Source organism: Pteropus alecto, unplaced genomic scaffold (genome assembly GCF_000325575.1).
Source record: "Pteropus alecto unplaced genomic scaffold, ASM32557v1 scaffold88, whole genome shotgun sequence".
NCBI classification, from domain to species: Eukaryota; Metazoa; Chordata; class Mammalia; order Chiroptera; family Pteropodidae; genus Pteropus; species Pteropus alecto.
The window spans coordinates 6771858-6787614 of record NW_006494611.1 but is presented as its reverse complement, the minus strand read 5'-3'; the positions used below and the strand labels follow the sequence as shown (position 1 = coordinate 6787614).

The following is a 15757-nucleotide window of genomic DNA, read 5'->3' as shown; positions in this document are numbered from 1 at the left end:
CAAAGTAAGTTTATAATTTCTATTTTATAGATGAGGAAACCAAGGTCCAAAATCATCAAATACCAAGTGGTGAAGCTGAAATTAGAATTTCAGTCTCTCTGGTTCCACAACCCCTCCTAATCCCATGGTACCCTATGGATGTACTAGACAAGGAAGAATGAAAGCATTTATACCAACCAATCATTTATTCCCCAGTAAGCCTATTTAAAAACAGTTATTCTAGAGCTCACATTTTTATCTGTAGTCTCCCTTTACCTGAACTAACCTATCCTCTGCATTTCTCCACAGTGCTGATCCAACCAGCTCAAAAACCTGAAGGGGCTTCCAGTTGCTTATCAAATTGAGAAATTCTCATGCTCGCTTTGGCAGCACATATACTAAAATTGTAATGATACAGAGAAGATTAGCATGGTCCCTGCGCAAGGATGACACGCAAATTTGTTCCATATTTTTGTAATTGGTAGGATCATTTTATGAACTATATAGATGTCTAACCAATGTACTGTATACTTGAAACAAATTTAAATAAACAAATTTTTTAAAAAATTCAGAAACTTTCTCAGTCTCACATTCCAGATCTTTCATAGTACACTTAGAGCATTCATTTCCAATATTCAAAATCATAACTCCTCAGGGCTCCAAACAATTTAGCTTGCTGAGCCTGTCTGACATTTGTGATAATGTCAACAATGTAAAATAATTCTGCATACTTGTCTTATACCATCCAATGAACTGTGAGCTCTCAAGAACAGGCTCCACATCTAAATCAGATTCATTGCCCCACAATATCTATCTTGTAAGACATGGTTGGTTTTCCCAGGGTCTTTCTTGTGAAAAATACAAATCAAATCATAGCAAAAATACTTATTCCTCAGAAAAGACTTATCTGGTTACTACTTTTGTCTTTCATTAGACAACATTTCTAAATTGCATTGTTTAAAATTGAGCTCTTAAAGTGTTTTCTGTTTGTTTAAGTGGGATGGGAGAATCCTTCATCAATTTTGAGGTGTACAGAAAACGAGATTTTTAGAGAAACATTCAAGACAGAGTGGTTGTACCTTTGCATGCAGGTAGTCAGTTAGTTTATGGTTCTTCTCTGAAAGCATTGTGCTGTAGATGCAGGTCTGCCAGGACTGTATTAGGGCCCTTCTGTGTTAAGAGGCTGCCATGTGTAAAAAGGAGAGGGCAGCTCTTATAAAGTTACCAAGGAAAATGGCACACTATAAAGGAAATAATTTTGAAGCAACTCCCTCTATTATAAATTGGGATATTTGGCAAACCTCTTGGCCTCAGGTTTGTGTAAATTTTCATCTCTTCTCTTAAAAGGAAGTTACTTTTGAACTTCTTAAATAACCAAGTTTCAACAGGCACAGAATAGCTAAGTTAAAAAAAAAATAGCTTCTTCTGAGAAGAACATTTTTTCTGAATCTCATCTCTTTCCATTTTCTCTCAAGGGAGACTGAGAGTTGAAAGGCTGGAATACATACATGGGCAATTAGAGAGACCATTTACCACAAACTTTTGACCCAACTTTCCACGGCTCTTTGGTAAACAGCCGAGGTTGCCCAGGAAGGAAAAGGGCACAGCAGGAACCCAGATATTTTCTCTTAACACTTCTCCTTGGATCATGCTCAAAAAGCTGAGACCATTTTCCTTTCTCCACCTTGGAAAAATTCAAATTGAAAAAATTTTTAAGAGATTAAAATGTGATACACATTTATTTTTCCTTTCATATTTATGAAAACATTTCCTGAGGAAGTTTATTTATGTTATTTCATACAATACCTTATGTGGACAAAGCAAAAATGTCCATCTCTAGTTTCTGCACATAGATGTAGTTCCCAATTTACATTATTTTCCCTCTTAGTCATCATCTACATGAGCCATTCAAACTGTTCAGCAAGAATTGCATGTTCAGTGATCCCTTCCATCTCTGTCCAAAGTGATTATAGGTGAAATTCAATGAACAAAAACCCATTATTTGTGAGGTATTTCAAATAAAAGAAGTCACAGAGTTTAGAGGATGTAGACCTGGGTTCAAATCTCAGTGCCTTCATTTACTCTGTGATCTTGGAGAAGTCTCTTTAATGCTCAGTCTGTTTCCTTATTTGTAAAATGGAGATAAGAATGCCTACTTAGTGAAAGTATTGTAGGGCTATATATAAAATGTCTGGCACCTCTCATCGTAGGTTTAAAGTACTCCTTTAGCAGAACTCTGAAAAGTAAATCAAAAGAAAAGAAATTTCTGAATTCTATTGTACTCCGGCAAGTTTCTTTTGCATCAACCTAAAATTGCCAAATTATAAATTGGGAGAGGGGCATGGAATGGAGACACAATTAGGAACATGGTGTAAAATACTAAGTTAAGGACAAAGTTACAAAATTTCTGAAATACAGCTGATTTACCTACATTCCACTGTGTATATTTATTTTGGGTTAAGTGAGCTAGAGTTTACTTGGTGTTTTTTATCTTCATGTTGCAATAGTATTATTTTGCATACATATGAGCTTGGGGTTTTATGATTTTGTTTTTACTTAAGATTTACTTCTACCACAGAGCTTTATTTATATTTCCACCCAGGCCCAGAGCAATGATACAGATGAGACTTGGGATCCTCCCTCTTATTTTTTAGTCCCGGTGTTCAGTGCCTCAGTGTGGCAGCTTTGCATACCTGAGCAAGAACAAGTAGACCACATCTCCAAATTCTATCCAAAGGTCCACTTTCCAGATGGTAACCTCTTGGTTACTCATTGGGCCTAAGTATATTTTCATTGGCAGCATGTAATTGAATCCTTTGGATTTTTTCTTTAATCATCCCGAAACAATGCTTTTCTCTTAGATTCCCATCTTGGAGCAGGTACAAACCATTGTGCCTTCCACTGAGCAATCAAAACCCCTGGCAGCATGCTCTGGGAAGGACAGGTCCTGAAATGGCAGCATGCTCTGGGAAGGACAGGTACTGAAAACAGAAATAGGGCCATTCGGACAGAGAATTCTAGGGTCTCGGGTACTCAGAGTATGGTCTAGAGCAATGCATGACAGACTTTAATGTGTACTTGAATTACCTGGGGACCTTTGTTAAAACACAAATTCTGATTCAGTTGGTTCTAGACTCAGTATCTCTAGCAAGCTCTCAGGTGATCCTGCCACTGGTCTTAAAAACAAGTAGACTGGGGACCAGGAATAGGCTGTGGGTAGACATATCCCTTGGCCTTGAGGGTTCCTCACCCAGTGGGAACCAGCACAGCTTAATAAGGATCAGCGGAGAGTTGTGTACAGTGTGGGCTTAGGGCAGGGGTTTTGATGGCTCAGTAGAAGGCACAATGGTTTGTACCTGCTCCAAGATGGGAATCTAAGAGAAAAGCATTGTTCCGGGATGATTAAAGAAAAAATCCAAAGGATTCAATTAAAACAAATTTTCAATTATATAGTGGAATTACCAAACAGCAGTTCTCAGAACATTTATTTTTTCATTATTTTTCATTGAGAAAATAGACTAGTGTTAGGTTTGTCTAAAGAGTCTTCAAATATTTACGGTAATTTTTTTTTATTGTAGAATCTCTCCTCTCTTTCTCTCTCTCTCGCTCTCTCTTCCCTATAAGAAATTTTAAAGCATTGTACAGAAATTGTTGAATATTCTCTTAAAAAGCAACAACAATGAACACCTAGTTCCTTCAACCATTCTTGATTTGACAAAGTTAAAAATTCCCTGACTGGCCAGCAGATTATTCTCTTCTGAATATGTTCCAGATTTCCAATGTCCTTATTAAAAATTATGTATCCAAGAAAGAAAAACAATACTCCAACAGTGATCCAGTCACTGTGGAACATACCATGACAACACCCTCTTTCTTTTAGAGGCTTTATATCTGCTAATTTAGCCACACTGACTTACCACACTGCTGGCTCACCAGCAAACACAGTTTCTAATTGCTAAGTCTTTTTACACACCTGCTGCTACTTAAATACATTGTGAGGAGGTGATTTTTCAAACTGACTTCTGTAGAAAATAGACATGGAAAATATGGCTCATAGTTAAATTCCACCTTTGGCACCTGATCTTTCATACAGAAGTGTTTGATCAGAAACTATAAGGCAGAACAAACAAACCCTCCTGATGACTTATTTAGGTTAAATGCTCAAGGCAAAAGCAAAAGGAATTGAATTTGTTATATCCTGGTAAGATAGGCATTGAATTAGCAGCTCCTCATAAAATGTACCTCCATTTTAGAAAAAAGTTCATGAATCAAGGGAGGTAGAACCTAAGCATATAATAAATAAATGAATGGATAGACAGATGGACAGATAGATGATAGATAGATAGATAGATAGAGATTAATCAATTAATCTATCCTAGCAAAGCTTAAAAATGGCTTAAGAGTTAAAAAAAAAAGACATCATTTAAAAATGAAACCAAATATATCATCTTTCCACCACATAATTAAAAGGTAGCAGTACATCTCAGTGTCTGGCAAAATAATTCTATTTGCATTATAAGGATTATCCAAAAGGCTGTAAGAGCCACAAAGACAAAGTTTGAGCATGGTCTTTAATCTTGCACCATGCCTAGTACAGCAGTTTGCACCCTTAGGAACTTTTAATCATTAAAATTAAAATTTGCACATACATACAATCCCCTGAAGATGCTTTGGTGCAACTCCAGACTTCTTCTACCATCACCATATATTTTTCTAGACAGCAGAGAAGAAATGAGTCTTAGAATATTAAAAAAGTTTCTTCATAATAATTTAAAGGTCAAAGAGACCGAGGCCTCTTTTGCAGTATGAGTGATGCCCAACAGAGTTTATGTTAACTAAGTACTGAATATTAAACTATATGAATTCCCAGTTAAAGCCACAGAGAAAAATGTAGTTTTGAAGATGTAAAATATTGAACTCTATCCTAGCAATAATATTATTCATTCAATAAATTTATGCTCAGTGGAACTATGCTCAAAACACTGCCTCAGGCAGCATGTGGGGAAGATAAGGAAATTCCTCTGTATTTCATGTTGCTCACATTTTGCTAGGGGAGAATAAGCATTCTAAGAAAGTGGGAGGAGAAAACGATGAAAAAAAGAAGCTATCATTACAGAGAGAGACTCCAAGTCTGACTTGAAGATCGGTGAATCCTGAAAGAAGTGGCAACTGGAACACAAAAGTGTATCAAGAAGTGGGCATTCAAAGATGAGGAGAAAGGTTATTCCAAGTAAAACATAATACAATGCCATGAATGCTGAAAGTGGAAAAGTATTGGAGTTCTTCTACCTCTCATTCTAGGCAGGGTAAACACTGAGTATTGTCCTTGAGTTTAAGTCTTAACTACTTCCTTCTGCTTTAGAATGATGAAGAAATCCTCTCTTCCCACCACCCCCTTTGTGGGGAGAGAGAGCAGGGCAGGGATGAGAGAGAGAGAGAGAGAGAGACAGACAGAGAGAGAGAGAGAGAGAGAGAGAGAGAGAGAGAGTCAGTCTAGTAATTGGAGATGGCCTAGAAAAGGGAGCATGCACGTTCTGCATGGAAGCACACTCTCCATCTCTCCAAAGGGGGATAGAGGCTGGTAGTGTGTTTTTCCCAAACTTCTCATAAAATTTTGTAAGATGCAGAGTGTTTCAACAATGTTAGCTTATCATTTCAGTTCTGTCTTTTCTCATTTTCTTACACCCAAGAAGCAAAGTGGGCCCCAAGCACAAATTTTACTATCATATATGGTGCTATTGTGCCATCAATTTGGCACAATAATTTAGAATTGACTCCAAGAACGGGCTTACTTTTTTTTCCCCTCACCTATAGGATCTTATATGTCACTGCAGAGGTAACACAGTATCTGAATACTAGATCCCAAATCTTCTTTATTTTTATCATTGTCTAGAAACATAAACTTAAGTCTCCAAAATCAACAGTCAGTCTCCCAGGGACAAAACCATCTGACAGGAAGGGTAAACTGACAAGAAGATGTATCATGTGCCCAGCTACCTCTTATTCTTAGAACTGCTTGTAGTATTTCCATAAGAAATTGTAAAGCGTTGTACAGAAATTGTTGAATGTTCCTGTGTGACTTAAATCTAGTACACATGGGAGAAGAAGTCAACCAAGAGGTTGAGCAAATATTGGAAACAAGTAATAAAAAATATTGAAAATTAGACTAAGATTTTATCCTTATTCTATAAGATATTATCCTATAAATAATTGGGGGGTGAGGAAAACTTTTAATAAAAGGAGAGATATGAACTTGACCATGTTTGATTTAAGAAGAATAAATGGTAGAACTTGAGAGGTAGGAAGGAACTTAAAGACTATAAAGTAGGGGAAGTCAAATATAATAGGATCTTGATCGCAAGTTGGAAATATCCTTGAAAAATTGTTTGGTGAACCCTTCTTTCAACTATTTTATGGTTCTGAGGTTTGTAATCTCAGCAAGTGAGAAGATAGTGGTTCCTTTAATCAGAGCAATACATGCAGGTCTGGGAGGGAGATGAGTTTATTCCTGGGCCTGCTGAATTTGAAGAGTCTATGGTGTAGCAAATTCATCCTTAACCTTTCTTTGCTTTTCTTCCTGCCACATCTTTCTCCACCTTCCCTCTGCCAAACCCTCTCCAAGAGTGAAAGAGCTCTATAATTAGCCACACCTCAAAATCAGGAAGCCCTCAGTTTTAAGTGCAGAAGAAAAGAAGAAAGTGGCTAGCTGCCTCAGGCATGTTGCCACTAGTCCCCTTCCCAGTTTGTGAAGATGGAAGTGGAAGGCGAGGTCTTCCCCTCCAAATAGACCAGGCCTCCAACTCTGTAGAAATTGAGAGCCAAGCTAAGGACACTGCCAGTGGAGTCCCCATATCACCTCATTTATAACCTGGGGAATAACAAAATAGATATGGGTGGTACAGAATCTCTCCTCACAATCTGGCTTCAAGTTGCCAACTTTAAAGAAAATAAATTCCTAATGAATGACATAAACCAATTAGAGAGCTGCCTAAACTGAGCCCAAGCTCTAAAACAGAGGCTACAGGTTCCCATTAGATGGAGTGATCTGGACAAGGGCCAAAACAAGCAGATGTGGGACCTAGAATGTCTGGATCCTGGCTTGTTCCAGAAGACATCCGAATACTCCACACGACAGGGCCGCTCTCATCTCTCTCCTCACATCTAAGGATATCTTTGCAAACAGTGCTTCTCAACCTTCCTTCTCTGGCCAGGCTTTTCTGCTCATTACCATGTAGCATTTAATTACATTATCTTGTAAGAACCTGTCACCAAAATACATGTGGGAAAGAACTGAGATTTTTAAATAACTCGTCACCTTAAAGCTTTTGTTAGCTGTTTTTGCAAATGTATCTGTTTAATTCCATATAGAAGTTAGAATTATGACTAAATTTTTTTTATATCCCTGAAACCATTATAAATTTGAAGAGCAGGGAAGAGGTAATGGTGGTGGTAGACATATAGTAACTGACTGCCTATCATATGCCAGGATCCTTACATTATGTTATTTCTTTTAATCTCTCCACAACCCTATGAGCTGTTGTTTATTATTATTATTATTATTATTATTCCTATTTTATAGATAAAGAAATTGGGAATCAGGGAGGTAAAGGAAATTTTCAAGGTTACTCAAGTAGCAAGTGAAGGAGACATATACCAGCTCCAAAGTGTAGTACTGTCGTTAACCTAATAAATATATTTGCTATTTTTACATAAAATTAATGGGGGGAAAACTGGTACAAGTATAGAGAAACAAAAACAGCCAAAAAAAAAAAATACGGAAAATTACATCTAATCTCACCACCCAGAGATAATCACTCTTAATATTCTTGAAAATTCTGCAATTGCAGAAGTTTTAACTCCCTTTTTGGAGCTTCAACACTGACGCTGAAGAAAGCTTTCGAACAAATTATGTCTTCTTGTTATATTCAGAGTCATCAAGAGAAAACAGGAAAGATATTTGCACATTTTTTTAATAAGTGAATTTGAGAAGTAGTCATCAAGTCTTACTACATGCTTCCGCATTGCTTGGTGTCTGGAAAATTAAAGACATCTGTGTTCTTTTAATACCTTCCCTCCAGAAGTTCACCTGAAATGGTAGCCGTGGATTAATAGAGGCTTAGCCAGAGGTCTGGGAAGTCTCTGCGGTAGCAGCCATCAGGGTACACTGGACTCACCACAGCTTGTTTCGTGACCATGGCCAAATAGAGTGCCCCTGGTTTCAAGGAATCCACCTCCCAGTTTTGATGTTTATCATTCTTACCTTCTGTAATTATCAAAGTTGTTTCCAGGATTTAATGAGATACATATTTATGAACACTCTTTGAAATAAACAAAGCACTGTGCCAACAAAAGATAATTGTCAAAATCTCTAATAATTAAGGACTTGACTTCTAAGATAAAGATTTTGCCAAAGGGTTAAAGGAATCATGATAGAACCACTTTGCAAATCTAAAAAATAAATTAGTGGCATAACCATAATGCAAATGCTACCATAATAATAATATCATGCCTATTATGGATGTAGAACATGAATAGTAATAATAATGATGATGATAATGGTGGCTAATATTTATTCCCTTTGGCATCATATTTTCAAACACTTTGTAAACAATTTACATAACTTTCTAATTTTATCCTCAGAATAACTCTATGCAGAGATATATCCATTTCACAGATCAAGAAAATCCATTAAAATTTACAAAGCATTTTTACATATAAACCGATCATCTCATTTGTGTTGTAAATTCCCATTATTATTTCTATTTTGTTGGATGATGGGACTAAGACCCAGAAAGTCAATTTCCCTAAGTTCACGAAATTTGTAGAAGTCATATCTTGGATTAGAACTGGATCTACCTAGAGTTATTATTATTTGTTTGTTTGATTTTAACTAAACAGCAATTGTCTCGGCTTTTAGTCACACAATCATAAAACTTTTCCATTCGGTTAAATCCTCAGATACCCCAAGGTTGGTACCTGCATCTCCAATTTTGAAAGGGGGTTTACCTGACTTAATTTCAGCCTGTATAACTCAAAAGACATCTATAAATGTTCTCCAAAATGGCCTCATCTGAAACTTCTCTGCTTACAACATTCTGTAATCTAACAAAGCCAAGCCTCTCTGACCTGGAACTACTCAGAGATTTTCCCTTTACAAAATTTTTTTGCTTCCAAAGAGAACCAATAGTTCTCTAATAATTGCTCCCTCTGAATTGCTGACTTCACTGGTGACTAACTATATCTATTTGTTCCATTTATCTCTAATAGAGCTTAAGACAAAGCTTTCTACATTAAGGTGCCAATGAAATAAATTTTCAAGTTCTTTCACATGTCTCTTTATTTCATCATACTCTATTGATTCATCATCATGACTTGAACTTCAAGAAATAGATGAATCTTGACTAAAGGAAAGTACAGGCAACACGTGTGTGTTGAGGAGTAGTAGTTGAGTGGTTTAAGACAGTTCGAGAAGAAAAAACCATGTGAGTCCGTTCATTGGCAGAGAAGAGATGAAATATGTATAAGAAATATTGATATGTCTGATCAATGGGGTTTTGAATTACATAAAACAATTTGGTAATGGGCAGACTAGAAAAATCGGCTTGGGACCATATTGCAAAGGTCTTTTAAGTCATGCTATGAAGTTGTACAATATTGCTTCTCACACTTTTTCAGTGGAATATTTCCAGTGTCACAGGGCCAAGGCTACTTGCTATAAAGACTTTAGGTGAGACAACATATAACAAAACCAATTTTACCATGGGCTAATTGATACAAAGAAAAGTTAAGTTCCTAAGGAATCTCATTAACATTATAAGAAAATGACTTTGGACACAATGACAATATTCTAGGATCTGCTGTACAAACTATCATCATCTCCATTTTATTGGTGAAGACACCAATGGAAAGAGCATAGAAGAGACATTCCAAAGACTACATGGTGGCTGAACCTGAACTTAAATGAGCACAGAAGGTCTGGATAGTCCAGACTTAATACTACGGTGAAGCACAGTCAGGAAACCACCATAATCATTGAAATGAAAGATAATAAAAAATCCAAAGTAAGATTGCAACAGTATAAATGGAAAGGGTTAGGTGTGAGAAATGTAGCAAAGATAGACTTGACAGAATTTGACAACCTGATTAGATTGGGAGAAATGAGGAGTCAAAGATGATGGAATTTTCGAGCCTGGATAATTAAGAGGATAAAGAGGCCAAACTCATAAATAAAGGCCTACAGAAGAGAAGCAGGTTTGTTGAGGAAGCATGAGATGGGGTGGCAGAGAGCGGGGGGTGGTGAGGGGATGACGGGCTGAGTTTGAGATGCCTGGGGGGCATACAGGTGGAGACAGCCAAAGGGAAGAAATGCAGGTGTGGAGTGTTTCCCATTACTGGGCCCCCAGATTTGCTAAAGGTCCAATTAGCTATTTTCAGTCTAGATTTTCAGTTTTAGACTTACCTTGCACGTTAGTGAGTGACAAATGACAGAATTTTTCATAATGCTTGGATTTGAGAAAAAATGCTCACACACAGACATAACTACCCATAAACTCAGCCACCTCATAACAATCTAGAATCTTTTGCAAAACCATCTTAAGCTGCTTATTTTCCAAACTTAAGATATTATGCACACAAACCCATGGCTTGAGGATAGAGCAGTGACAGCTGAGTAATTCTTTCCTTTCCACAGCATGCTGCCCTTGTGAAGGTGAATTTGTTCCTGCATGGTAATGAAATCTATTTAGGACATTTGAAAGTACAGGTTGGCTCAAAATGACTTCCTCTACCCAAGTTAAGCCTAAGAGGACCTCCAACCTAACTGAGGTAGAAAGACTAAAGAAAGACGGAGGGGACAATGGAGAAGAGTTCAAGGTTGGCAGATAAAAGAAGAGATAAAGAACTCAAGTGTCCTTTAAACACCTGATTCTGTGTCTCAGTTACTAGGAATTTATGATCATGGCATCGACTGAGTTTGCTCCTTCTAAAAATAAGTAAATCACCCCAATAGTATATAACTTCTTATACCAGTCCAGTATGGTATACTAGTCATTCCTTTCCTCTTGAAATATATGTCGACCTTTGGAGGTTTGCTCTGACTTCCTATTGCAGTCTCAGTGCAGATTCCAGAAAGAAATAACCAGAATATATAGACTTTGCAATCTCAGTTTATAAAAAAAATACAAAAAATAGCATATGCTCCTTACATAGAACATATTACTCATTTAAAAAGTGAAGTAGCTACATTATTGGTCCAAATCTAAAAATTTTGAAACTTAATTTTATTAAGCAGAAATGTCAGACACAAGTAAACACAGAGATCTCTCTCTTTCACCTGTCACTTTTTTTGATATAAACTTTCAGTAAAAATCAAAATGCTAATTTCCATGATTCTAGAGTTGGAAAACAAAGTCAGATTTTATCACTGTGCATGCCAGTTCTTTAAAACTTTTCCCACATTCCCACCTGAAAAAGATGTTTTTTCTTTAAAAATCATATTTTAAATTGGGTGGGAGGATATACAAAGATAAACATATTTGAGTTATGCTTATGCTTCAAGAGTTGACTCTTCACTGAAAATGCTGATATTTTAAATAGTCATTACTAAAGCCCAGTAACTTTTCTGGACAACATAAATTCAGCATTCTCAACCAAAATAACATTTGTGCTGACAGATATCGTGATGCCCATAGCACTTAAAACAGTCAAGCAGTACCTGCAGCTCTGAATCTTTCCTCTCTAAAATTGTCAGCAACCAGAGTAAAGTGCTCAGATATTAGAAACATTTTCCTAGAAAAATCACAATGCCCTTTGAACTGCTGGGGCTCTATGGTATTTCTTGTTTCTTTCCTCGTCCTATCTATTGGATTCCATTGTCTTCTCATTCGTGCTCATCTCCAGCCTACCATCATGATATTTGCAGGTTACTACTTAGAACAAGCATTTTAATAACTTCAGGAAAGCATAATTGCATTCTTTCTAGAGAATCTTGTGTTCAGTGGTAAATAATACACATTGCTTTAATTTGAATTCTAGAAAAATATGCAAACAAATTAAATTTTACCAATAAATTAGTCAAACCTGACCTTCTGACGCAGAGAGCTCTGAGATGTATTTTCACTTATTTGTAGATTCATTGAGTACTGACTATGAAGATAGCCTTGTGTTAGAAGTGTAAAGAAGAAAGTTAACATCCAGCCCAACCAGCAAAGTGCTTACAATGGAGTTTTGGAATAGTTAGGACATAAACTTAGACGAGGAGTTGTCTAAAGCATTCTGGAAAGGCACTGGTAAGAAACCCATTTGACCGTACGTAGTCTGATATTCCTTCATTTACTTGGAGCACTGAACGGCTTTCTGATGAGTGTGATTCCATGGAACACATTGGGCCTTATGTCCTCAAAGGGTCTTTTCCTCTCTGACACAGAAAGCCTGTCATGTTATCATTAAGTGAACCTGCCTCACCATGGGCCCACCTTCCTTAGGTCTGGCAGGTCCTGGAGAGAAAGTCACAGTTCACCAACACTTTCCAAACTGCTTGCAAAACCCTTCTCCCAACAATGTAAGGGCCAGTATCTTAGAAAAATAACCGAGTTCATTCTTAAGGAAAAGTGAGGAATTTAAAAGAGAAAGAAAAGAAGGGGGAGGGTACAAACAGAAAGTTTTCTTCCTGAAGTTAATGGAGAAACATTGATCTAGAGCTAGGGAGCATCAGTGAGATTATATCGAAATCCTGTCCTTGTAATATCCGTGCATCCATTTTTTGTTAAGTATCCTTGATCTACCCTTGCTTTTAATACAATTCTGGTCATAGGAAGAAGGAGGAAGTCTCCAGTTATCTTGTCTGTTACAAAATATGAAAATAGCAAAGTAAATTTATCCTCTTTCCAGACCTTTGATTCATTTAACTCAAGATTTAGGTTTGGATCTTGGCTCTGCTATTAACTAACTCTGTGATCTATACAAATAACTTCATCTCCCCATTCCTTACTTTTTCTTTTTTTAAAAGGAGGAAATAATTTCTACCTACCAGGGTTATCATGAGGATTAAGTGAAATAATGGGTGTGATGATTCCTGCTATGCTCAGGTTTAACAAATGCTTATGGAATGAGTAACCGACTGGTCACTGCTAACCATTCCCCATCATGAAAATACCTTTTCTCTTGGCTTCTATGACATCATCCAGTATTATGTTTAAGGAAATTGTTGATGATATTAATTTCGTAGTCAGTAAACTCTAACTGCATTGTTATTTTCTATTAAGGCATATTTATTAAAAAATAAAGTATTCTAATTTTGTAACATTAACATTTCCAACAAATCATATTAAAAGAAAATCTTATTTTGTTAATTTCTATTATTGCTATAAAATAAATGACTAGTAGAGTTTTTTGAAGGAAAAATAAAACAGAATAAAACCCAGGAGTCACCTAGGAGGCATTCTCAGTGCTAAACTCTAAAAGAAGCTGAATACCTATTTAATGGATCTGAAAAATTATTACCAGTCCATTAGTTCTAAGATGTACCATTACATTAAAAAATAGGCACAAACATGAGGCACAAATAATTTAGGTTTGATATAAAAATGAAAATGAATGGTTGAAGTACTCCAAAGCCTTTAATAATTAATATGTAAACTTTCCGGTAATTTAAATTATGAGCAAACTCAAACTCAATACATGAATTCACCTTGAGAGCAGGTTGACTTCAAGTTTCCTTTTTAGATATGCATGGTTTACTCAGTAATAATAATAAAAGAGAACCACAAAATTCCACATATAAAGCATCACTCCCTCTAAACCAGCCCCAGCATGCCAGGTTGCAGAGCACTTAAACCCACACACCAAGAGTTTAACTTGAGCTTGGCTGCGGGACTTGGAAGAGACTTTCACTGTTCAGAGACAGAAAATATTAATTATCATCAAATCTGTCATTATCTTCCCATCCCCCCTTCACATTCTCATCTCACCTATCTGATTCTTTCTCCCTCCAGCCAACAAAATGAAAAGCAGTGATTTGCCGCGTGGATTGTGGTTTTACTCAAAAAGAAAAAGGGTCGGCTGTGTATGCCTATTCAAAGTCATCAAAACAAGGAGATGGTAAAGGCATTTCTTGAAGTGCCCCAAGGCAATTTTGTAGAAAATTCAGAAAATATGATTTCATTAAAGCATCTACAAAAGAAAGGCAAAGAAGAAGAGGAAAAAGTGAGAGAGGACAACAGAGACCGAGACACAGACAGAGACAGACAGGCAGGCAGGCAGGCAGGGAAGGAGGATGAATAAGAAAGAGAAGGACAGAGAACTAATGAGAGAGAGGGAATTGAAAAAGAAATGAGACAAAAACAAAATAAGGCATAAAACCACATGTTTAATGCCCTCTCCCTTCTCTTTCTGCCTTTTGAACTGTGTGTCTAGGCAGATAAAGGTGTCAGAAGAGTGTGTGGAAGCAGCAAGCAGAGTTGGTCTGAGATGCTGAGAGAACAGACGAACGCCTACAGGTTATGACTTCAGTAGTACCTGGATGACCCACTGCCCAAAATAACACCACTTCACCCACTGGCTGATGACGAAAATTCCACTGTTTGTGCTTCATTTATTTTGGAAAGGGCTATGATGCCTGCTGTTATTGCCCTGGGTTAGAGAACTTTTTCAGCCTGTTTGCAACTATCTATAATCTTCTGTGGGTGCCTTTCAAAGTCTCTCCTGGGTGCTGGTTTGGACCCATGGCTAAGAGAAAAAAAAGTAGGTGCCTGAGCATAAAAAAGAGTCAAGCTAGAAATTTAAAGTCATTGAGGACAAAATGTATCTACTCGAATAGTGCTCAATCCTCATGAAACTCAGTTTCAACAATGAACATTTAGTTTGTATTTAGAAATTCAGGAAGATGAAAAAAATGACAATTACATTTTGATTTTATATTTGTAAAAGTATATATGTTTCATAATTAAGATAACCAAGTGTCCTAATAACACACACATACATACATGCATATAAGTATTGTAAATCCACAATAATTCAGCTCCAGAGTTGTTTGGCTCAGGAGGTAAGTGTCATTTTTAAAAACTAGATTCTTTTCATCTTTCTGTTTTGCCGTCCTTCACATTTCATCTTAGTTCCTCTCATAATAGCAAGATGGCTAAATCTGTACCAGGTTTTACGTGCAGACCCGATAATGCAGAGATTTTTTCTTCTCATTTTTTAAAAATCAATGAAGGAGACTTTTCTCTGAAGTTCCCTGGCATACTTTCACTCACATAAGAAGCAACATTATGTAGTGGTTAGGAGAACATACTTTGGGGCCAGACTTTTGGGTTTGAATCCTGCTCTATCACTTATTAGCTATCTTTCCTTGGACCAGTTACTTAACCTCTCTGTTCATCAGTTTCCTCACTTGTTAAATGAATTTAATAATAGTATTTACCTCATAAGATGCTAACTGAATTAATGTACATAAAAACCTTATAACAGCATCTGGATCATACCAAGTCCACCTATACACAAGCTACCATGTTTGAATTGGGTTATACTCATGCCCAAAACATTAACTCACAAGGGAAGGAGCTTACCAATTACTCATCTCTTGGGGGCTGGAGATCACATGACTTCTCAGAAGAGAGTTGATGCATAAATAAAACTGGTTCTGGCTAGAACGGAAGGAGGGGGTAAGTGGTTGTTGGGTAGGCACTCAATACTGTCTACTACATGTACCATATCCATTAGTCTTTATTACAACTCTATGATGCAGACCATATCATCCCTGTATTACAGAGAGAATCTAAGA

At 36.8% G+C, this 15757-nt stretch overlaps 1 protein-coding gene and 1 pseudogene across 1 annotated transcript in view; one reads left to right on the top strand and one right to left on the bottom strand.

Moving 5' to 3' along the window:
* Positions 1-15757, bottom strand: part of TPRG1 (tumor protein p63 regulated 1) — a 126302-nt gene that overhangs the window by 21185 nt on the left and 89360 nt on the right. The gene's annotated exons all lie outside the window — the stretch shown is intronic.
* On the top strand, positions 354-453 carry LOC112474241 (annotated as a pseudogene).